Here is a 24,342-nt window from a genome sequence, read left to right on the forward strand (position 1 = left end):
AATATGAAAAAAACTAAAGAGGCCTGCCGTAGTGCCATCACTGTATTCTGCAGCCATATTTTATCCTGCTTTATTACATCACTCTGCATTCAAAGCTACATACATGATGATGTCTCATGGGAAATGCCAAAGATGCTGCAGGAAACCTTAAATGTAATATATTAGCATCTTCCAGCATTCTGTACCTGATGCTAAGGAGCTTGCCTTAGGCAATGCAAAATAAATAGTGTAAGTCACGTAATAACAGCACGTCATATCCACTGGATTTATAAGCCTGAGTATTTGACAGATACAGATATTTTAAAGATGTTTTCATTTAGCATCTTATTAGTATCCTGGTAGATACATACTAAAAGGACCAGCTCACTGCACTCTTGGGGGGAGAATAAAGCCAAAGAGATTTCCTTTGACAGCTGGCCATGCGCTGCTCTATTTACACTACATCCTTTGGGGGATAAGATTTCTTTTTACTACTGTCTAAATCAGTGTTATTTTTCAAAAGATGTATATCTCCTATACCAGACCAGAATGAAAATTCCAGATTTTAGTGTAGACAATGCTGAATTAGAATCTCATCGGTGGTTCAACAAAGAGCTCTAGAGATCAAAGCAGCAAAAAACAAAATAAAAAAAAATCTCCTTGTAACAAATATTAAGAAAAATTTAAAATGCTCCTTGAATATAGCAGTTACAAGAAAGGGCCTTTTAAGACACATTTGGGAATGGGCTGAATTAATACATGGTAGGCCCCACTTGTCATAGTTGATGATGCCTCCAGAATAGAAACTCTGTGCTAGCCTTCTAGAATCATGTAATAAAGTACTAGCAGACATTCAGAATAAGACTGATGAGCACAACCCTGAAAATCTCTCAGCTACCTGAAGAGTTTGTAATCCAGATTCAATTCAGGTACTTCAACCTGAAAGACCTCAGGGGCTAAAACAACTTATGCCTGTCTCTCTGTAAAACACCTGTATACTTCACTTAGGCCCCTCACTTGACAAACTCTCCTCTTCCTTCAGCTCTCTGATTTGCCACTTCCTCAGAGAAGTATATCTGGACCATTCTGCCTAAAGCAGCCCCCACTCCCAACTCATTTTCTTTTAATCACACTGCCTCATCTGCTTCTCTATAGTGTCAAAATCTGCAGTCATTAGGTTTACAGATTTGTTTCCTTGCTTACTTGTTTATGACTCTGACACTAGACTGTTTTCTCCAAAGAGCGAGGGATCATGTCTGCATTTCATGACTCCACACCAGCATCTTGCACAGTGCACAGCATATGGTCAGGTTTAATCCATATTTTGTAAAGGAGTAAAAAAGGAAAGATGGAAAAAAGGGAGAAGGAAGGAAGAAAAGAATGGAGAAACGAAGGGAGGGAGAGAGGGAGCGAAGGGGAGGGGAGGGGAGGAGAGGGGAGGGAAGGGAGGAGGGAGGGGAGGGAGGGAGGGATGGTTTCCCCTCTATCCTTAAGCATACCTGATATAAGGAAGTTGAGGATCATTCTTAAACGTATTATACTGCCTTTATTCAATTAACTGTTTGTTAATATAGTGCTTGAGTATACCCTACCACAGGGCAACATAATAACAATAATAACAACTTACATTTCTGAAGTTATTATGAGCCTGAAACCATTCCACTATTCTAAGCTCACTGTATCTTTTATCTCATTTAATCTTTATAAAATTCTAGAAGGTAACAATGAATTATTCTTATCTTTGTTTTACAGTGAGTAAACTGAGGCACAGAGAGATTAAGTAACTTGTTCAAGGACCCAGTTCAGTAAAAGACAAGACCTGGTTTTGAAGAGGGTTTCTGGTCCCAAGTAAGGCCTCTCAACATAGGCTCTGCAGGTCTCTTAACAGGCAATCTACATATGATTCTGCAATTATAAGGCTTGTGGAATTGTTTCTGGAAATGGATATTGAATATACGACTGTGTTCAGTCAATAGGCATTAGAATGTTTCTCTTTTGCATATTCAATAAGAATATAAAACAGCAACAGGGAGATACCAGAATTGAAAAATGTCTGAAAAGTTTTTAAAGGATATTCAAAATCTTTTTTAAAACTTGGCCTTGAGTTTAGTCCCGAGATTATTTTTACTGTCCCTAAGTCCTCATTTTGTATTTGTTGGTTCACAAACTGGCCCCTGTACATGGAGGGCAAGGAGAGACTGAAGAAAATGGCAGACCACTCTAGATTGGTAGGTGGCAGTTTTAACAAGCAAGGGAACTTACATATGAGGCTTGTCTTGGGCAGCTGCACCATGAGTAGATTTCCATATCCACTTACCAGTATCTTCAAAGTTTATATAGAGGCCTTAATTGGGGCCAATCACATATTCAGTTAGGACGGTCTCAACAATGCCTTGCTCTGTCAAGGCTGTGTCCTTAAAATGGGGATGGTGGATGGAATGTACATTCCAAGGACAGGGCTAGGAGAGAGAAGCCCCCAATTCCCTGGGTTCAGCTTGCAGGTCAGCTGGCAGTCATGCCATCTCAACAACCTCCTCCAACAATATTGTGCTTATAGTTTCACAGAGCAATGAATGACTATCAGAAATCCTAAGAGGTTTCTGCACACTACTCAGGTCTCGATAACTTACCCCACCTTCTCCTACCCACCTCAAAGAAGGTTCTCCCCTTAGTATTGGTTGGTGAGTCCAATTACTAAAAGGTTTCCTCTTTTGGTGTGGGGAGGATGAGGAAGGCAGATAGAGAGTGGATTTTGTTCTATGCTGCTCAAATATAAACCGATCATTGTTTTCAAGGCTATTACTAGAACTACTGTGCTAACAAAGATGATAATAATAAGGGCTAAAATGTATTAAGTTTTTACTCTGTGCTTACCAGACACTCTGTTAATCATTTTAACAAGATTTTCCAACAACCAATCCATGTAATATGTACTCCAGTTACCTCCATTTTACATAAGAAATGGTTTCAGAGTTATTTGGCCAAGGTCTCTATGTGAGTGGTGGATCTGAGATTAAAAATCCAGTCAACCTGAGTTCAAACTCAAAGGTCTTATAGCCACCTGCAGTACTGCCTTTCCATGGACCAAAAAGCACCCTCCACCACTACCTCAAAACACCTCCTTCCTCACATGAATATGGGCAATACACACACACACACACACACACACACACACACACACACACATACACTTTCTCTTCCTCAGGTTTCTGCTTAGCTGTTGGGACTCATTGGCTCTATAGAACTGGAGAGGAACCACTCAAGGGTACTCTCTAATGCTTAGGTTTGGTTTATCGTAGGAATACTCTAAAAAATACTTTGCTATTTCTGTACTAACATAATGAACTACAGAGTTCTTTTTCAGCATATTTTATGTACAACAGAGTCTCATGATATGTAGCATCATAAAACAAAAAGTTATTCCATATTCAAAATAGTTAAAGGTTGTGTGAAGTGTGAGTGGAGATGCGACTAAGAATGAAGAGGGGAAACCCAGTAAAATTAATCTAGGTGTTTTTTGAAAAGGTTAAACTTCTAAATGGAATTTAATAAATGCATTTCTATGATGATTAATGATGTTGAGCATTTTTCATGTGCCTATCTGTATGTATTCTTTGGAAAAAATGTCTATTCTGCTCTTCTGCTCATTTTTTAATCAGGTTCTTTGTGTTGTGATTTTGAGTTACATGAGCTGCTTATATATTTTGCATACTAACCCCTTCTTGGTCATATCATTTTGCAAATATTTTCTTCCTTTTGGTAGGCTGTCTTTTCATTTTGTTGATGATTTCCTTTGCTGTGCAAAACCTTGTAATTAGGTCCCATTTGTTTATTTTTGTTTTGTTTTCCTTTGCCTTAGGAAAGGGATCCAAACAAATATTGTGATGATTTATGCCAAAGAGTATTAGGTCTATGTTCTCTTCTAGGAGATTTATGGTTTCCAGTCTTAGTTTTAGATCTTTAAACCATTTTGTGTTTATTTTTTATATGTTGTGAGAAAATGTTCTAATTTCTTTCTTTTACATGTAGCTGTCCAGTTTTCCCAGCACCACTTATTGAAGAGACTGTCCTTTCTCGATGGTATATTCTTGCCTCCTTTGCTGTAGATTAATTGACCATAAGTATGTAGGTTTATTTCTGGGCTTTCTATTCTGTCCCACTAACCTATATGTCTGTTCCTGTGCCAGTACTGTACGGTTTTGATTACTGTAATTTTGTAGTATAGTCTTAAATCAAGGAGCATGATATCTCAGGCTATGTTCTTTTTTCTCAAGATTGTTTTAGCCAATTAAAAGTTCTTATTTTTACATTGCTATGTATTTGTGTGAAGTACTGTCATTATTCAGCAGAATTTTAAAATTAATTAGTAGGTCTCCTGAAACTTAGCACCAAGTGTCCTACTTACAAGGTCTACTCTCCCATGCAAGTTGTAATGTCTTTTCTTTTCAAGATAAAATCGAAGCAACCTAAATGTCCATCAACAGAGGGATGGATAAAGAAGATGTGGTACATATATACAATGGAATATTACTCAGCCATAAAAAAAATGAAATGCCATTTACAGCAACATGGATGGACTTAGAAATTGTCATACTGAGTGAAGTGAGTCAGACAGAGAAAGACAAATATCATATGATATCGCTTATATATGGAATCTTAAAAAAAATGGTACAAATGAACTTATCTACAAAACAGAAAGAGAGTTACAGATGCAGAAAACAAACTTATGGTTACCAGGGTGTAAGGGGTGGGGACGGATAAATTGGATATTGGGATTGACACGTACACACTACTGTATATAAAACAGAAAATTAATAAGGACCTACTGTATAGCACAGGGAACTCCACTCAATACTCTTTAATGGCCTATATGGGAAAAGAATCTAAAATAGAGTGGATATACGTATATGAATAACTGATTCACTTTGCTGTACACCTGAAACTAACACAACATTGTAAATCAACTGTACTCCAAGAAAAATTTAAAAATAGTCCATCATATTTTAATTTCTAAAATCAAACCATGTTGTATATATTCTGCTGGCATATAAGGTAGAACTGCCACTGAACAAAAATTCTCACTCTTAGACATAACCTGATATATATTGATACATTTGTTTAATCAAAGAGGAAAAACAGGAAGCTATTCCCAGAAACTGTATGGTAGCTATAGCATGACTACTGCATCCCATAAAAATAGTTCTTACATTTTCAGTTTCTTTTCTGAAGAGTGAAGAAGTAGGCTCAAACTTTTGATAACCACCACAGCAAAAGATTGAAAGCATTCTCTCTGTAACACTGGTCAGGTATGTTTGGAAGGGTAGAGAAGAGGTGAAGTAGAATTCAGCTTCTCATGACCCCATATTCTTTTCCCATAGTACTTCCTCCAGGAAACTGTGACTTATGAAATTGAAGGGCAAATGGCATCAACTTTGTGCACATTCAGAGTCCTCATGCCCATGACAAACTGTGCTTGAATTGAGGTCCTACTGTGTCCCTATTGTGAGCAGAGCAGAGGAGTGACAAGTGACAGGACATGGGTCCCCATGGACAATAGGAATAGTTAAAAGTAAGTTTGTTTTCCTCTGTCTCCAGTGAGCATAGTCTATTCAGTGAAAGCCCAAAGTATTAAATGGAAATTTCATTTTTATGTAACAGAAGCTTTAGATATATTAAAAAAGAAAAAAGTGTTCTTCAAAGGCTCCCTTTCTTTGAAATAGACAAAAAGGAAAGGTGAAATTCATCTGAGAACTGTTCAAAGTCGTCATAATCTCAGTAAAAGGGGAAAAAAATGAAAATAAGTTCAAAACCACCTTTGGTTCTTCAGAAATATTTTACAAATAAAATCAGGGAATATTTGCTTAGAGCAATAAAGCCAGCCTCAGCAGAGAATGAAAGTGATACACATGGATGTTTACAGAAAAGTGTTCTTCATTTGAAGTAAATTTACTTTACAGAACATTGAATTTACACGATTAAGGTGAATAACTATTAAATTCAGGAAACAGGCAGCCATGAATGCAAGAACCTTCTACCTAAAATACATTATAAGGCGTATTTCTGAAATATCTAAGAAAATGTGACTCTATTTAGTACAATGATGTAATAATTCATGGATGATTGAGAAAAACACACTTCTAAAATACTGAGAGTATCATGAGCCAGAGGAACGAATTGGCTCATCAACTTTCCTAATTAATTTGTGGTCATTTGTGGTCATTTGGCACTACTGGTGCCAATTTTATGTTGTAATACAAAAAGATAACAGAATTTCACCAATTTTGTTAAAACATTTTTAAACTGATACGAAGGGATTCTTGCATTCTCAAGAAGTATCTTCTTGACTCAAATCACAAAGGAATAAACTTACTGAAAGCTAATAATGCTTGGTTCGGGTGAAGGGTGTTTCAAAGACGTTTGATCACTAGACTTAAGGTAGGAGAAGTCACGTATGTTTTTAGAGTGGAGAATGGAATTGGCCATACTCTGCTCAAGTTTCCAAAGTGGGGAAATGATGTCTCATCCAACCCAAATAGTTGATAAGGGAACTCCTCTCAGGCCTGGGCATGGGAAAGGAGACTAGAATGCAGGAGGCTATTCTAAATTACAATTCTATCATCTTTGGCTAAAACAGGGTCTGACAATTAGATGAAGTGGTGTAAGCAGCATTTACTTATAAGAGAAGAACCTGTGTTTGGAATCTTGTTCTGCACTATTAAGCTGAGTAATTTCAAGAAAGTTATAACATCTTGAAGCCACTGTTTTCTCCTCTGTGAAATGAGGATTGTAACATCTACCTCTCAGAGTTCTTTTGAATAGTAATTAGTACTTAGTACTACTTACTGGAAAGTAAGAAATTGAACAAAATATGCATTAATACTATATATATACACAAACATATGGAAATACACACATATACATATATACAGGTGTATATAATATTTATGAGCACAGACAAATATTTTAGCTATCTGGTATTCAGTGTATTCAAAGGATAAATACTACGTACATGGGTAGAAAATTACTTTAGTGTTAAATATTGCAGGGAATATAGAAGTATACCTGAAATACCATATGCTCCTTTCTTCAAAGAATTTATGTGTATATTATTTTTTATTTGCTAACTTAACCCAAATAAAAATTCTAGGTACTGGTTTTACCATCCCTTTTTTTTAAAGTGCTTCTATAGCACCTTGTTTTTTTGGGGGTTTTTTTGTAATTTTATTTTATTTATTTATTTATTTATGGCTGTGTTGGGTCCTCGTCTCTGCGCGAGGGCTCTCTCCAGTTGCGGCAAGTGGGGGCCACTCTTCATCGCGATGCGCGGGCCTCTCACTATCGTGGCCTCTCTTTGTGGAGCACAGGCTCCAGACGCGCAGGCTCCAGACGCGCAGGCTCAGCAATTGTGGCTCACGGGCCCAGCTGCTCCGCGGCATGTGGGATCTTCCCAGACCAGGGCTCGAACCCGTGTCCCCTGCATTGGCAGGCAGATTCTCAACCACTGCGCCACCAGGGAAGCCCTACCATCCCTTTTTTATAAAGGAGAAAACAAGGCACTGAGTAGTAAAAAAGTAGTAATAGTAGCAGTAGTAGTAGTAGTAGTAGTTGTTGTAGTCCAGTAAACAAAATGTGATGTTATATAAAGTTTGTGATCATGAAAACAGGAGCTATTACAAGGAAGAAATGGGCCTATCTAATGGATGGTTTGAGTGAAAAATTAAAGGAGCTTAAAAAAAAGGATATTTTTGCATAGGGAATGAGGATTGGGCTTGAGCCTAATGGATCACAAGCTTTAAAAAGGGCTATTTTGAGATATATCTGGGTTAAGATACAGTGGAATTGGGTATGAGTATCTTGAGATCAACAGTCAAGCCTGTGTAGTTTTGTTATTATTGTTTATTGGTGACACTATCATTTAAGAGTTTTTAAAGTGGCATGAGACATTTGGTACAAAATCTGACCCCAAAAAATCAATAGATAAAAGTAGAGAGAGCCTGGAATTGTGGGGGGCCATGAGGAGGAGTTTTCAACTGTTTATATTCTTTCCAAAGTGGGAGCAATTTTTTTGTTTTTTTTGGTGGAGGGGAAGAGAAAGCTGATTCTTTAGTGGTATATAGATAGGAATTCAAAGTTTTAAAGGATGTTTGAAGATAATACTTTAAAATATTTCAACTTTTGAAAGCACTTTCACACACATTATCAATAAACTCTCAAATAACATAAAAGGTGGAACAAGACAGCTATTTCTTTCATTGCTGGGTATGAAAACTAAAGAACATGAGAACCATAGAATTTGCTCAGTCACAAATGTAGCAAGTCACAGACACCAAAGTGCAACCCATATTGCCTATCTCCTAGTTAATTACTTTTACTCCGCTGTATCACACAATCTCTCAGATATATGTGTCACTGTTCCCTTTCCCATATCAGGTAATTTTCTAACTTGTAGTATACTTTCTCTGAGGGGGCTTTTGGAAATTATAGAAATAATAATCATAGAATATTTAAGCTTCATGAAAAGTAGAAATGTGCTTTATAAATATTAAATGGTAGGTGACTAGGAGTATAAAATAATTTTGCTCTAAGCTGCTAACAATGATTAAACATACTTTTTTAAGAGCTGCTCTTTTGAAATTCTACTTATTTTTAAATCCAGTACTTGGCAATGCCCTCCTTTAATGTTGCCTTTTGTAATGCCTGCTTCCTCCTACCCATAAAGTCTGTTAGATTATACTGACATAAATAAATGTAGGTGATATTATGCTTTAAAAAAAAGATGGTGTTAATTGGGGACCACAGAAAAGAAAAACAGTGAGAATGAATGTTGCAAGGATATTTTAAATCCAAGAGAAGAACTGGCTTCGCTGATTGTTGAGAATAGTCTGTCCATAAGGAAGAGTGATTCCTAATGAGGATGGATGTACCACCTAAGTGTATACGAGACAGCCTCAGCAAGGAAGAAATTGTGATGCATGTAGAGAGCCTTTTCTTTGAACCAAGCCTGTTATAAGGCTACGTTTGAAGCCAGTAGAAAGCATTCTCCTATGTATTGTACAATAAGTAAAATGGCATGATGGAAACAAGTATCATCAAGCTCTAAGAGCCTAGAAATTGTGAGTTCTTTGTTTTCCGAACAAGAGAATTTTCCACTATCCAAATGTCTGACAAGCAGACACTGAATTCTTTACTCAGTTGAGAATTTGTTTCAGTTTCATAATAAAGATGAATTGATACAGGATGAGAAGATTATTTTGTAGGGGGATAAAACACATTTATGGGGCCGGGTATATTAATAACTAATGATTTTAGTTCCAATTTTACTGAAAACAATTGAGGCAGATAAAACAATTAATGTAAGAAAAGCATGATTTCTATCTACCTGATAGAAGCCTATAAATAATTATGTATATTTATTTGTTTTTACTTTCCAGTAATTTCAAAGAAAATTTAAATATATATATACATGAAATATTCATTCTCAAAATTGCACTCAAAATTTGCAGAGAAAAAAATTACAGTATACAAGTTTTTTTGTCTGTCACCCTATTATGAAAGGATAAGAAATTCTATTTCATTTCCAAATAACAATAATACCACCTTATGGTTATATGGCACATTTTGTCTGAGAGCATAAAAGATCATCTCAATGCAAGGTAAAACAGGATTTTATCATTAAAATTAATGACATTTCTGGTGGTGAAAATTCAAAAGTGATAAATAGCATCTGATTTTTGCTATGCAGGCACAATGTAGACACTGAGAAAAATTTTAAAATTTGTGACTTTGTATTTTCAGATATATAAAGAGATAAGGAGAATCATCTGGAAACTTCTATAAATTTTACATAAATTTTTCAGGAGTACAGTTTGAACCCTAAAGGTTAAAAATATGTCATACATAAAAGGTTCATTTCAATTTGAAGTACTCATTTGAGACCATTTAAAATCTTTTCTTGGATTTGGAAATCTGTGAGATGGATACATTTCTAGGAATATCAAAGATGAAAATACTGTAGTCTAATCTGAAATTCTGACACATCTCATCTGTCATAACATATTTCATATATATTTTGATATATTCTCAATATATTGGTGACAACAGTAAACTCAAAATTATACTTTGGTCCCAAACTGGTGCAGCCACTATGGAGAACAGTATGGAGGGTCCTCAAAATAACACTAGAGTTACCAAATGATTCCAGCAATCCCACTCCTGGGCATATATCCGGAGAAAACTATAATTTGAAAAGATAAATGCACCCCAGTGTTCACTGCTGCACTATTGACAACAGCCAAGACATGGAAGCAACCTAAATGTCCATTATTGACAGATGAACCAATAAAGAAGATGTGGTATAGATATGCAGCGGAATATCACTCAGTCATAAAAGGATGAAATAATGCCATTCACAGCAACATGGATGGACCTAGAGATGATCATACTAAGTAAACCAGACAGAGGAAGACAAATATCGTATAATATCACTTATATGTGGAATCTAAAAAAAATGATACAAATGAACTTATTCATAAAACAGAAATAGACGAACAGACATAGAAAACAAATTTATGGTTACCAAAGGGGAAAGTGGGGGGAGGAATAAATAAGGAGTTTGAGATGAAAATATATACAATAATATATATAAAATAGATAAACAATAAGGACCTACTATATAGCACAGGGAACTATACTCAATATCTTGTAATAATTTATAAGGGAAAAGAGTCTGGAAAAGAATATATACATATATATATAAAACTGAATCAGTTTTGTACACTTGAAACTAACACAACACTGTAAATCAACTATACTTCAATTTAAAAAAATTATACTTTGGTCCCAATCAATGGATTATCTGTGGTCAGTAGTCCCCTGATTATTTTATCCATTGTTATTCTCCAGGAAAAGACATAGTGATATATTGTTAGTAAAGAAGATGAAAAACAAATGATAATGTTATATGTGCTTCCTGTAGTTGTCACTTATTAGTGATCCTTAGCATTGATTACACTATAATTTCAGTTGACATTTTAAAATATATAAACATATTATCAAAAGGTATATTATATAACCATCACCTCTTAGAATTTCAGGGGAATAATGGACCCTAAGAATCATCTAATCTTTTGCCTAATTTTATAGCTAAGGAAACTGGAGTGCACAGAAATTAAAGTGACTTTGCCTTAGGTTTTGCAATATAAGTTGCTAGCACAGCTAGTTCAAAAATTTAGGCCTACTGCTTCACTTTACTTACATTATTCTATTGATTTAAGAGTAGATTAAGACATGTAGTTTATTTATTTGTGTACATTAAACAGATATAAGTCTCAGAGAGCAATGGAATTTTCAGCATAGAACTGTTTTAATAATTTCTTACATGATTGATTTAATTAATTAAATCAGTACTAACATTGCAACTAAAGTCACTGTGACCTGAATAAAATGTGACTGACCTTCAGTGAGTAATACGTACCCACTCATTCATTAAGTCAATATATAGTGTGTTTCTACTAAGTGCCAGGCAGTGTTTCAGGCATTCAGAGTATAGGGGTAAACAGAAATAAACCCGTTTTTATGCAAGTAATTTTTTTTTTTTTTTTTAACGAAGACACGGCATAAAATAAGTATGCTAGTTCATGATAAGCACTTTGGAGGAAAAAAAAAGAAAAATACTGTGTAAGCAAGCCTAAGGCAAGATGGAGTTTCATTTGAACAGGGTATACAGAAAGGCCTCAATTTAGAAGCTAAACTTTGATTGGTGAGTGCAGAACCCATGAGGAAGAACATTAACGGCAGCAGGAATACCAAATGTGCTGATCCTTAATAGGAAGCGTGGCTGGTGTGCTCAAGAAACAATGAAAGGTCTAGAGCAGTGGTATATGGGAGCAGGTTACTAGTAGAGGAGATCAGAGAAGGGAGGTAAGCAAGCTATGGATTGGGGAAGATTATTAGGGTCCTGAGGCCATGGAGATGTCTTGGACTTTTAGATTTAAAGCCCTCAAAGAGCTTAGAGCAGAGGAATCATCTGATCTTTCTTACATTAACAAGATCACTCTGGTTGCTGTGTAGGAGATAGACTTCAGCGGAACAAGAGTAGAAGCAGCAGGAAGAACAATAGGAAGCTACTGCAACAAAGCAGACAAGAGCTGATGTTGGCACCGAAGATTATTACACCACAACTAAGTACTCTGGGAAATCCATTTCCTATAGTGTAACAGATCAGTCAGGAAACAGGAGGATCATTCAAATGTTATTTGAGGAGATTTTAATAAAGAGATTATTTCCAAGGGTGGACCAAGGTCATTAATAAATAGTGTAATACACTGAGGCTAGTTATAACAGGGAAAAAGTACTACCCTCTAGGTTTAATGGATGGAAGCAATGGGAGCAAGCTAGTACTGGAACCTAAAGAGGAGAGCTATATGGAGAAGGCTTCTCAATGGAAGTAACAGCCAAAAGAGACACTGGTCACAAACTGGCAGAGAGACATCCAGGGGAATTAATACCCCTATATCAGTCTCCTCTCTCCCTTTGATCTCCTGTTGGTACAGCCTGTTGACCAAACCCAAGGAGAAACCAGAGGGTAAGGAAATGCTTTGATGAGCCCCCCACAGGTTAGACTTTTGAGAATGGATCAAGGTGAAGAGTAAACTGGAAGCATAAACAGAAGATTGTCCTAACTCATGCCAAGTACACTCACACACTAAACTGTTAAGAACTTACTATATCTTGTTTAAACACATACATGCAGAAATTTGAAACATATATATTTCAGGTAATAATTCATGAACAAAACTAATTCATTAAAGTCATTAATGTGTTCTTACTCTTGGGCAATGATGTATAAAGTTTAAATATTATGGATTTTTAATGAAATTATTCTATTCAGGATGTCAGTGAAAAAATGATGTGTGTTTGCTCATCTCTGTACTATCCAATCAGACATTCAGGAATTATTATTAGGAGTTACTGAATATGTGTCAGGCATTTAAGAGATTTTCCAGAATATAAAAACATTGAGTTCACTCAAAGTTCTACTTATTTTCTTAATCAATTTCTCTTCTCTCTCTCTTGACCCTTATAGTACCTGCAGTCTGAACAGATATTTCAGATGCCAGAAAACCATCTCATTTTCCAAGATTAGGTAATATCCCAAGGTGTTTCCTACTTTCAGATTAATTCAGAGTAAAATTAGTACCTCTTGGACCAGTAGAGTTCTTAAAGAGAAAATAACAGTACAATAAAAATAAATATTATGTTTTATGTTTTTTAATTTTCCAAGTATTTCTGCATATAAGAACTCAGCTGGTAAGGAAAACATGAATAGCAAAAAATACTTACAAACTTGGCCGAGGAGGTGGAATCTTTGGGTTTTATGGAAAATATATGTTGTCAGCAGTCCAAACAAACAAAGATAACAAGCAAAAACAAGAGTCTAATACAAGTTCAAATTATTTCAGTTACTCAGAAATCACCTCCTGTCCCTACAATTCAGTGATGATTACAGTGTAAAGTTTCATGGCAGAAGGGCAATTTTCCCTGCCCTCTCACTCAAATATTCAGATGCTCTTCTACTGTGGTTTGTAGGTGTATTTCCAGTTATTAAGCAGTTAAACTGAACCAGGTAAATAGGAATGGAGAACCCATTTCACTGATAACTCACTGGAAGGTGTTATCTTTCTTCCATTTCCTGTTTTTAATCAACAAGCCATCTCCAACCTATATCACAAGAAATATTTGATACTTGTTTTTGCTTCTATAAGAAAATATATTCCAGGTTCTACTATGATGCATGGTCATTACTTTCTTTGATAGTCCACAAAATTCTATTTATTTGAATTATAGCATTACAAGAATTATAATTGCTTATTTTGCCCTGGGAAAATATATTATCACTTCCAAGAGGGGAGTCAGCAAACTGATATGTAGTTTGGGCTGGTGGAGCGGAAAGAATATGTGTTTTAAAATCAGAGATTTATTTTATTTTACAAACACTTATATATTGCTGACCATGGGATTCTAAACATTTTATAAACGTTAACTTATAACAACCCTATGAAGAAGACTTTATCCCCCAAGGATCATCATTCTCAATCAAATTTCATGAATAAGGATACTGAGGCTCAAGTGGTTAAACAACTGACCAAAAGTCATATAGCTTATAAGTGGTAGAATGAGGATTTTAAATCAATCAGCCTCTATTCCCAATATGGGGGAAACATATCCTACCTCAGTAAATTGTAAGGATTCAATGAGATGTTTAAGGGCTACCTCCTCTCCCTGTGTTCTGCTTCCTTCCCTAGACAAGGAAATATGCTCAGTATTCTTCCTTAAAACAAATGATTTAACAAACAAAAAACAACATTGTCTTACTCCACACTTTCTTCTCTGAGATTACCTGATTTCTCTCCTATTCATTGTCAAATTTATTGAAAGGACTACAGCTGCTGCCTCTATTTCCTCATCCACCCTTTACTCTCTCACTTACCAGCTCCTCCACTCTGTCTTTGAGTCTTCTCCTCTTCACACAATCTGTTTCTATTATGGTCACTAATGACTTTCAAATTTCAAGTTCAGTGGAGATCTTTAATCATTAGTTGGTAGCAGTCAACACATTTGAACACTCCTTATTCAGATTACTCTTTTCTTTTGGTGCCCTTGATTCAAATTCAGAGTTCTGTCTTATGCTTCAATTTTCTCATACTACATACTCCGCTGACATGATAATATCCACTACTCTGACTTCAGTTTCCTTGTATGTAGGTTCTTGTGAAATACCCTGGGTTCCAGTGTAGTATCTCTTGCCCTAATGCCCAGCTGCCATCAGCTGCTGACATCTATAGCAAATAAAACCTATGACTTGTTTCCTGATTTGTCAGGCTAATAGCGCTCTTACCTAGTCTGACTAGGGAGACTACTATTTTGCCATGTGATACATTCAGTGGTCTTCAGATACCCACCTGGGCACCCTCTCTTCAGTCTCACAGCATTGTGGATACTGCAGAGGCATAACTGCTCCCTTTCCTCCCCATTTTCTGGGACTATTTTACCCAACTGGATAGACTTCGTTGTGGGGTGCTAAGCCAGATCACATCCCAGATATCTGCTTCCTCCTTCTCTAGGCTTAAAGGAAAACTAGAAAGTCCTGCAGAAAATTCCAAGTATGCCTTTGCCCTTTTTCAACTGGTCATGTTACTGCCTAACATACCACCTGGGTGGCCACATGTTACACTGGCATTCCCTCTAAGGGAAACTTGAATTTTTTTCTAATATGTAGGTAAGAAAGTGAGAAACAAACACCCTTGTTCAGAACTCCTGAAAAATTATCTGGTTGTTTCTATTGCTGGAATTATGATGTTGTGGACTGAACAAGAGAGGAGGAGAGGAGTAAAAGGATTGTTTTATCCTCCACTTTCTGTCTTTGTAGAGCCAGCTCCCCTCTGGCAATGGGAATAGCTACTTTCATTTTTATAATACATTCCTGAACTTACAATTTGTTGTTCCCTTTCCGGTGGCTAAGATATAGATATAGCTGATATAGATTTGTGACAAATACAAGTTCTATAGGTCCTTTAGGGCCTGTTGATGGATAAAAGAAGGTTAAATGAGATAGAAAATTAAACATGTTTCTACCTCTGGGGAAGTGTTCCATGGGGTAATACGGGCCAGTATACTGACCAGCATTAGCGGACTCTGACACTGTCCACTTGGCCCACCAGACTCTAGGGGAGAATCTGAAAGGAAACACTGTAGTAGTGTAGTAGTGTAGTAGTGCTCTCTATGACACAAAAGGATAACCAAGTAGAGGTTTTATGCATAAATTCACTAAATCTCCAAAGACAATTTTAATGACTTCTATTTCAGAAGTTGGAGACATGACATGATATGATTTCTGATTATGCCTTTCCGTGGGATTCTGGAATCTGTGGTAAAGATCACTGAAAGTTTGAAAACGGCATCTCTAAAATTACAATTGAGTAGCCTATGGTCATGTTTATTTGCCAAAGGCATGGTTGATGATATAAAAATATGACCTATCTCAGCTGGCTAGGCAGCATCTTAATAAATGCACTGACTCATGCTGTGATTTCAGTCACCTGAGATGAGTTTTTTGGATTAAACACTTTTCCCCCTGAGTCCAACTTATTTTTTGTCTTATCTTTACTACCTTCAGCAAATTTATGTAGACAGCCTGTGCAAATGGCGGAAGGAGGATAAAGAAACCTCTTTCGCTTTGTAAATTTGTATTTTGATTTATGTGATATTAAAATTATTCAGAGGTGGTTAAAATAGGGAAACATTTACCCGGAGGTAAGAACCTGAGTGAAAATGAGAAACAGCTGGGGGTATCCAGCTAAATGGGTTTCTTATAAATATCCATTGGAATTATCTGGGGCAAAAGAAGACAAAGATTTAGAAGTGTGATATACCAAAGGGCTCTAGAAATTGCTTAAAACAGATCTTTTCATGCTCAAAGTAGAAAACAGGGAAGTGTTAAGAAGCCAATTATCACCTGTAATCTAAATATCAATTGACTACACACGTGGTAACTAATGGACTCAAACTATGAAAGTGAACTATAGCTTCTGCAAGGAGTGAAAATAGCATATTCACTCATTTATTCAAAAATTATTTATTAAGAATCTGATACGTGACAGACACTGGGGTTTCAGTGACAAACTATAAATTGGTGAGACACAAAATAAGCAATGAAATACATGGATAAGCAAAATACTCAAAGGTTATAGTAGGTTCTGTAGGAGAAGTAAGTAGATGTTTTGACAGAAAAAAGAGAAGTTCAAAGTGGGGAATCTATTCTAGATAGGATGGTCAAGAAACACCTCTCTCAGGGTGTGACATTTCATCTGAGATCTAAAGAATAAGAAGAGCCATGGGAAAGTGGTCCAGATAGAGGTGAGAGTGGATATAAGGATCTAAGGCTCCATGTCTTCAAAGAAGACAAAGAACAATGCAACTGAAGAAAAAGCTAGGGGGAGCACAATGGGTAAAAACCCAGACAAGAGTTAAAGCATGCAGTATCTTATAGATCAGGATAAGGAGTTTCAATTTTATTTGAGCACAACAGAAAACCATTAAGAGGTTTTAAGTAGGGAAGTGACGTGATCTGAATGGTTTTTCAAAAATATTTGTTTTGTGGAGAACTTAGAAGGAAGAAATGAGAAAGTCCTCAGACTAATTAGAATACTAATAGTAATACAGGCTAGAGATGATTGGGGCTTGGACTAGAGAGGGGCAGGGGAGGCAAAGAAGAGTGGATTGAATAGACATGTATTTCGGAGGTAGAACTAACAAACTTGAAATTGAGCAAATACAGTTTATAGAGATAGACGAATTAAGGATGATTCTTGGCTTGAGCAAGTGATGGTTCCATTGTAAAAACAGACGACAGCTTGTGGATAGAGAGGGTAATCAGATGATCTGGGTTTTTTGTTGTTGTTTTTTCAATAGAGGCTTTTATTGCATCTTTAAAATATCACAAGAAGGTCTTAGGAGTCATCGGGCATCTTATTGTTTCCATAGCTAGGCAACTCTTAGACTTTATTCATCAGCCTGTTGAACTTTTCCTTTTTCAGAAACATAGACACCATCTCCAAATTTTCTGATATTCTCATTTATAACTGTTCTGGCTTGCTGAGTCAAAATAGCTAAATTTCATACATGTTTAGTGCTGTTTCCTTCAAGAATTAACTCATCATTCTGGACTCAAGATAGTGAACAACGAACGCCTTGTCTCATGCAAACCCTGCAGATGTAGTTTTCAACCAAGAAATTTCTAATTTCAACAAGAGACCCATTCTACACAATGAGGTTGACGGGCAAGTGGCACAAATCTCACCTGGTAACAGGAGCCCAGTGTGACACCCTTGATCATGTTCTATGCATGACTATAGATAGTGTGAACAGTAACCACTTCCTTTCTATTTCCCTACTATTTGTCAATGCTGGGGTCTCTTCACTCCACGGAGACTGAATTCTACATTGATGTGCCTGAAGTTCCTCCACAGAGTTCCTCTGGGGTCCTTGGAAATAACTGTGCGTCCTTTCAGAGTGATGTCAACATTTTCTGGAATGTCAACAGTCTGATGAGAATCATCTTTGTTCTCACAGTAGAGGTAGCAAAAATCGTAAGTGATCTGTTTTGAATGTCTTATGTTTGAATTACCCTAGGGGAGACGTCAGGAAGACAGCTGAATATATGTGATTGAAGCTTATAGAAGAGATCTGGACAAAATATACAAATTTGGGAGTCATCAGCATGGAGGTAAATATTATTTATGGTCATAGGACTAGGTAAGATCATCTAAGCGCCATTTGTTATGATGAGTAACATGTGTGTAGAAAACCTGAAAGTCTTTTGAGAATAAAATCTGAAACTTAAAACCATTTTTGCTAAAGAAATCATCACAGAGGAATGACCCACACTATATTTGGGTTTTGTTTCTTGATTCACCTATGCCTAAAATTTATTCTATTTAGTTGTACAAGGCTTCTTGCATTCAAAGAATCTCCTGTAATTCTATCATTTTATATACTATTTTCAAAGAATAAATTAGCATGTTAAAGATGTTGGTGATTTACATGAAGACTTCGTCAGAATAGTTAAATCTACAAAAGACAAAGAGCTGGCTGATGAAAGTGTTGACAAAGGTAAGGCTTATGTGTTGAATGACAGAAATAGTTTTCACAAAAATGCAGTTCAGAGTGATGACTTGGAATGTTAGAAATAAATGATATTAGTTACATTAAAAGTTATATATTTCTGTCAAAACAATTATTCAAGTAGAAAATTGGGGATACATATCTATGTAATAGTTGTTTTTTTTTTAATTTGGAGGTTAAAAAAGATAAAGGTTAAACTTCAATTAACCATGTGGGGTAGGTACTTAAAATAAAATGTAAATTTAAGCTGTGTGGTAATCAGTTAAAATCAGATAGACCTGAAGTGTAATCCATGCCATCACTTCCCAGCAATGTGTCTTTGGAGTCTTACTATCTATGCCACTTGTCAAATTCTCATAATAACTGTCTAGAACATAAAGAGCTTTCCTCAAACATCGTTTGAAGGGATTTTTCCATGTTACTAAGCATATTACAAAATTATTTTAATAGTTGCACAATGGTCCATTTACTGAAATTTCTAAGCCATCATTTATCTATTATCCTTTTGTTGGATGTTTAGAATATTTTTCATTTTACATTATTATCATAACTTTTTATTTGTTTTGAATCTCAGCCCTTGGTATTCTGCAGCAGCTCTGCTATACACACACCCCCCCCAAGTCTATTCACTTGACCCTCTCTTACAGGATGTTTAGATAGCCTCTACTCCTTCACTCTCCTCTCATACCTCCAATACCTCTTCTCTATTTTTCCCCTCAGCTTGTTGATCTTGCTTCCTATGCTAAAAAGAAGAAAAGAGAAAAAGAAGCAAACAGAAGAAAACATTCCAAGCTGCTACAATCAAGTCACCTACTTGTATCTGTGCCTATACATTCTGTCTTCCCTTCTGTTACTTTGAATGAACAGCCTGTGTTTTCATTGAAGGACATTTCTTCCACTTGTACACCTGCTCAAACACATTGCTCCAGGAATTTTTGTCTTGGACATTATACCTTTCCCTCTTGACTAAATTATTCCAAGAGCATACAAGCATTCTGCTATTTCTCCCATCTTAAAAAAATCAGAAAAAAAAATTCTCAATACCACATCCTTTTTCTACCTTATCTGCTCTCCTTTAGAGGAAAACGTCTAAAAGTTTTCTTTATAAGCTGCCTTCAGCTCCTTTCTTTCCATTCTCTTGAATCCTGTCCAATTAGCATTTCACCCCATATGCCATCAAAACTTCCCTCAAGGTTATCACTACCTCCATATTTTAAGCCAATAATAAATGCTCCATCCTCATCTTATCTAAAAGACCAGCAGTACTAACAAGGCTGAGGATGGTCTCCTTAATATACTCTCTTCACTCAGCATCCAGGTTTTCATGTGCTCTTCTTTCTCTCCCAATTTTTATAGCTGCTCCTTCTCATTCAGTTTTGCTGGGTTTACAGTATCTCATGACCTCCAAACACTGGAAAAGCTCGAGCCTCAGTTCTACTCTTAAAACCTCTTGATTTTATACCATCAGTCACTGCCCTGTGATCTCATCCATGAATTTTTTATGCTGAAAACTTTCAAATTTATATCACCAGCTCAGACCTCTCTGAACTCTACACTTAGATGTACAACTTTCTAGTAAGATATACCTGTTGGATGTAAGAATTTCAAAGCATGATCTGTACCTCCAAACCTGCCCTTCCCACAATCTTTCTAAAAATCAATAAAATCAATCTTCCTAAAATCAATCAGTATATCAATACTCTGTCTTTCCCATTTCTCAGGCCAAAAAAAAAAAAAAAGTCATTCATGATTTGATTATTCTTTTTGCCTCTTATACTTTTCCTCTGTCAGCACATTCTTTCCTTTCTACCTTCAAAATGCAGGCAGTGTCTGAACATTTTTCATTATTTCCATTACTCCTATCCTAATACAAGCTATCACTATCACTCACTCAGATTACCATAATAACCTTCTGGTTCAGGAGTGTGCACTTTTACCCATAAGGATCAGATAGTGAGTGTTTTAGTTACTGCAGGCCATAAGGTCCTGTTGCAGCTACTTACGTCTGCCACAATGTGAAAGCAGCCATCTACAGTATGCAATTTAATGAATGTAGCTGTGTTCCAATAAAACTATTTACTACAACAGGAAGCTGGCCAGATGTGATCTATGGGCTGTAGTTTTCCAACACCTATTCTAGTTTGTCTCTCTGACTCATCTTTCTTTCCTAATATCCATTCTCAACACAAGGGCCACAGTGATCCCTTTGAAATGAAAATCAAAGCACATGATACATCTACTCAAAACTGCTTGTGCTCCCCATTTCACTCACAGGAAAAGCCAAAATTCCTAGTATGGCATACAAATTTCTAAACAATATGTTTCCTCAATTTTGCTCCCTGTGATCCAGCCACATTGATCTTTCTGCTGGTCCTTGAACTTGCCACATGCATGAGGGCATCTGTCCTTTCTATGTCCTGTCTGAGAACCCATGGAACTGCAAAGCTCACTTTCCACATTCCTTAGGTCCCTGATCAAATGTCACATTTTCAAGAAAGCCTTTCCTCCCTAAGAAATTACCATCACCCTCCTCTCAACATGCCCCATTCTCTTTTCCTGCTTTATTCTTTTTCCACCATTACCAGCTGGTATGCTAAAAAGTTTAATTTTTATTTGTTTGTTCCCTCCTCAGAATACATCCCATTACAATATTGGATATACTTGAGGATAAGTTTGTTTTAATGGTTTTCTATTTTATCCCCAGAATCTAGAACAGTTTCTGGTATATAATTTGGGACCAGTAAATAAATATTTGTTGAATGAAGCACCGTAAATGAACATGAGGAGGGCAAGAGAGAGTTCTTGGCCTAGATGTACCGAAGAGAAATTACTGCATCACATGGTAGAAGTTATTTAAAACTTCAACTGTAATACACCAAGGTTTATCTCTAAATTTTTTTACATAACGTTTTGATGCCCTTTTTTCCCCTCTGTCTCTGTGATGCTTAATTTTTTGTGTCAATTTGATTGACCTAAGGGATGCACTGATAGCTGGTAAAACATTATTTCAGGATGTTTCAATGAGGGAGTTTCTAGAAGAGATTAGCATTTGAATTGAACTGAACAAAGCAGATGTCCCTCCCCAATGTGGAAAGGCATCAGCCAATCCCATTGGAGGCCCATACAGGACAAAAAGGTGGAGGAAGGGTGAACTTCCTCTCTCTCTGGTTGATCTGAGACATCCATCTTCTCTTGCCCTCCTGATTCTCAGACTTTCTGACTCAGACCAGTACTTACACCATTGGTCTCCCAATTCTAAGGCTTTCAGACTCAGACTGAATTCCACCACTGCCTTTCCTGGGTCTCCTGTTTGCAGACAGCACATCCTGGGACCTCTTGGCCTCCTTAACTATGTGATCCAATTCCTATAATAAATCTCCTTTTATCTCTATTACATCTATATCTATATTTACTATTGGCTCTGTTTCTCTGGAGAACCTTGACTAATATAGTCTCCAAAATGAAAATGACTGTTTATTTAACATGCTTTCAGTATTACCCAACTGAACTACATGTACACGGTCATATGTATAGTATTTTTAGTTTACATACTAATCTCATATTTTTCTCCTATTATGTTCATAAACAAAACAGATAGGTCCAATATTTTACTTAGGAGCAAAGAACTTCAGAGACTACTTTAAAGCATTCTGTGTATTATAGTACTTACACCTCTAAACTCTAATCATTATTTTCATTGTTGACAACTCCCATTAGATCAGCATGCTGTTGAGTATATCTAACTAATTTAACTAGTAATTTAGTAACTAACTTAACTGGTAAGACCCAAGATCTCCCAATTTCAGGTGTGAGAAAAGCACAGAATGAATGAATGAATAAACAGATGAATCAATGTTTAGCAGTACTGGCATCAGGGCTTGGGCTCTCTTACTTCTAGTATGGTCTTCTCTCCACTACAGCATGCTTCTTTTACAGTGACTTCACAAATACTTGTTAAGAGGTAGAAAGTCCCCTGAACTTCAAGTTCTAAAAACAATGACAAAAAACCAAAAGCCCTACACACCCAACTGCCATTCTAACTAGACAACAGATAATTCATGAAATGAAAAGACTAATAAAAGCAAACCACAGAATTGGTTTCACAAGGTTATTCTGAAAACAAATGCAGCAATAAATTAGTCAGTGGCTGGGTGTGAAAAGAGAACCTGGACAGAATAAAGAAGGGCTGCTCGACAGATGAATGGATAAAGAAGATGTGGCACGTATATACAATGGAATATTACTTGGCCATAAAAAGAAACGAAATTGAGTTATTTGTAATGAGGTGGATGGACCTAGAATCTGTCATACAGAGTAAGTCAGAAACAGAAAAACAAATACCATATGCTAACACATATATATGGAATCTAAAAAAAAAAAAAATGGTTCTTAAGAACATAGGGGCAGGACAAGAATAAAGACACAGACATAGAGAATGGACTTAAGGACACGGGGAGGGGGAAGGGTAAACTGGGACGAAGCGAGAGGATGGCACTGACCAAATGTAAAATAGATAGCTAGTGGGAAGCAGCCGCATAGCACAGGGAGATCAGCTCAGTGCTTTGTGACCACCTAGAGGGGTGGCATAGGGAGGGTGGGAGGGAGACACAAGAGGGAAGGGATATGGGGATGTAAGTATACGTATAGCTGATTCACTTTGTTATACAGCAGAAACTAACACAACAATGTAAAGCAATTATACTCCAATAAAGATGTTAAAAAAAAAAAAACAGAAGGGCTGGTAGATAAATCCCTTCCATGATTCTATAATAGTAATTCTTAAATGTATTTTAGTTTGGGTTTCTGAACCCCTGGCATCAGTATCACACAGGAAGCCTGTTAAGAATTCAGACTTTGTGAGCCCCCAACCCAATCTCCGAATTTCTGGAGAGCTAATCCTGGAATCTGAATTTTAACTACCCCTCAGATTCTTATATACACTTTAGATTTACAGTCAGAGCCTTGCTACTCAATGTGCTCTGGAACCAGCCGCAAGGACACCACTGTGGAAGGTGCTAGTGATAATGCATATTCTCAGGCCTCTCCTCAATCCTACCAATCAAAGTCTTCATTTTAACAAGATCCCTGGGTGATATGAATGCAAATTAAAATTTAAGAAGCACTACTCTTGAGAGCATCTTTCCATAAGCAATGAAACATAAAGGAACTATTATTTCCCCTATTAGCTAGTCTTTCTTTACACTTTCCCTTAATCGCTCTCCAATGTTACTTTAGAGCCCTACATGGAAACTAGACCATTAATTTACCTAAGATAGAATTATGTAATACATAAAAACAGAATGGTCGAAGAGGAAAGAACCTTAGAGAGCACCTCTTTGAACTCTTTCATTTTACAGATGCAGAGAAATCAGACCCAGAGAGGTCATCTGGGCTCATGAAGATAACTGATGGTTAAGCCAAGAATATATTTCAGGCCCCCTGATTCTGATTTCCTGGCTAATTATACGCTGCTTCCTTCCAGAAGAATTTTACTCATAATTGGGATTTTACTAAAAATTTGGCCTTTAACTTATACAGTTTTTTTCAAAGCAAAGTCAAATAGTTAGCTAGTAAGAAATCCACTGTTAGTCAAATGTGACATCATCAGTCATCCTAAAATGGGGACTAATTTTAAAAAAGGACTAGGCTCCTCTATAATCAGGAAGATTATTTTTTAATCTA

General features: G+C 36.4%; 1 pseudogene; it reads right to left on the reverse strand.

Annotated features, from left to right (window-relative positions):
* Positions 1-17,538: 17,538 nt before the first annotated feature.
* On the reverse strand, positions 17,539-23,732 carry LOC133096236 (large ribosomal subunit protein uL6-like; annotated as a pseudogene).
* Positions 23,733-24,342: the final 610 nt, after the last annotated feature.

This window comes from Eubalaena glacialis, chromosome 8 (genome assembly GCF_028564815.1).
Source record: "Eubalaena glacialis isolate mEubGla1 chromosome 8, mEubGla1.1.hap2.+ XY, whole genome shotgun sequence".
Taxonomy (NCBI): Eukaryota; Metazoa; Chordata; class Mammalia; order Artiodactyla; family Balaenidae; genus Eubalaena; species Eubalaena glacialis.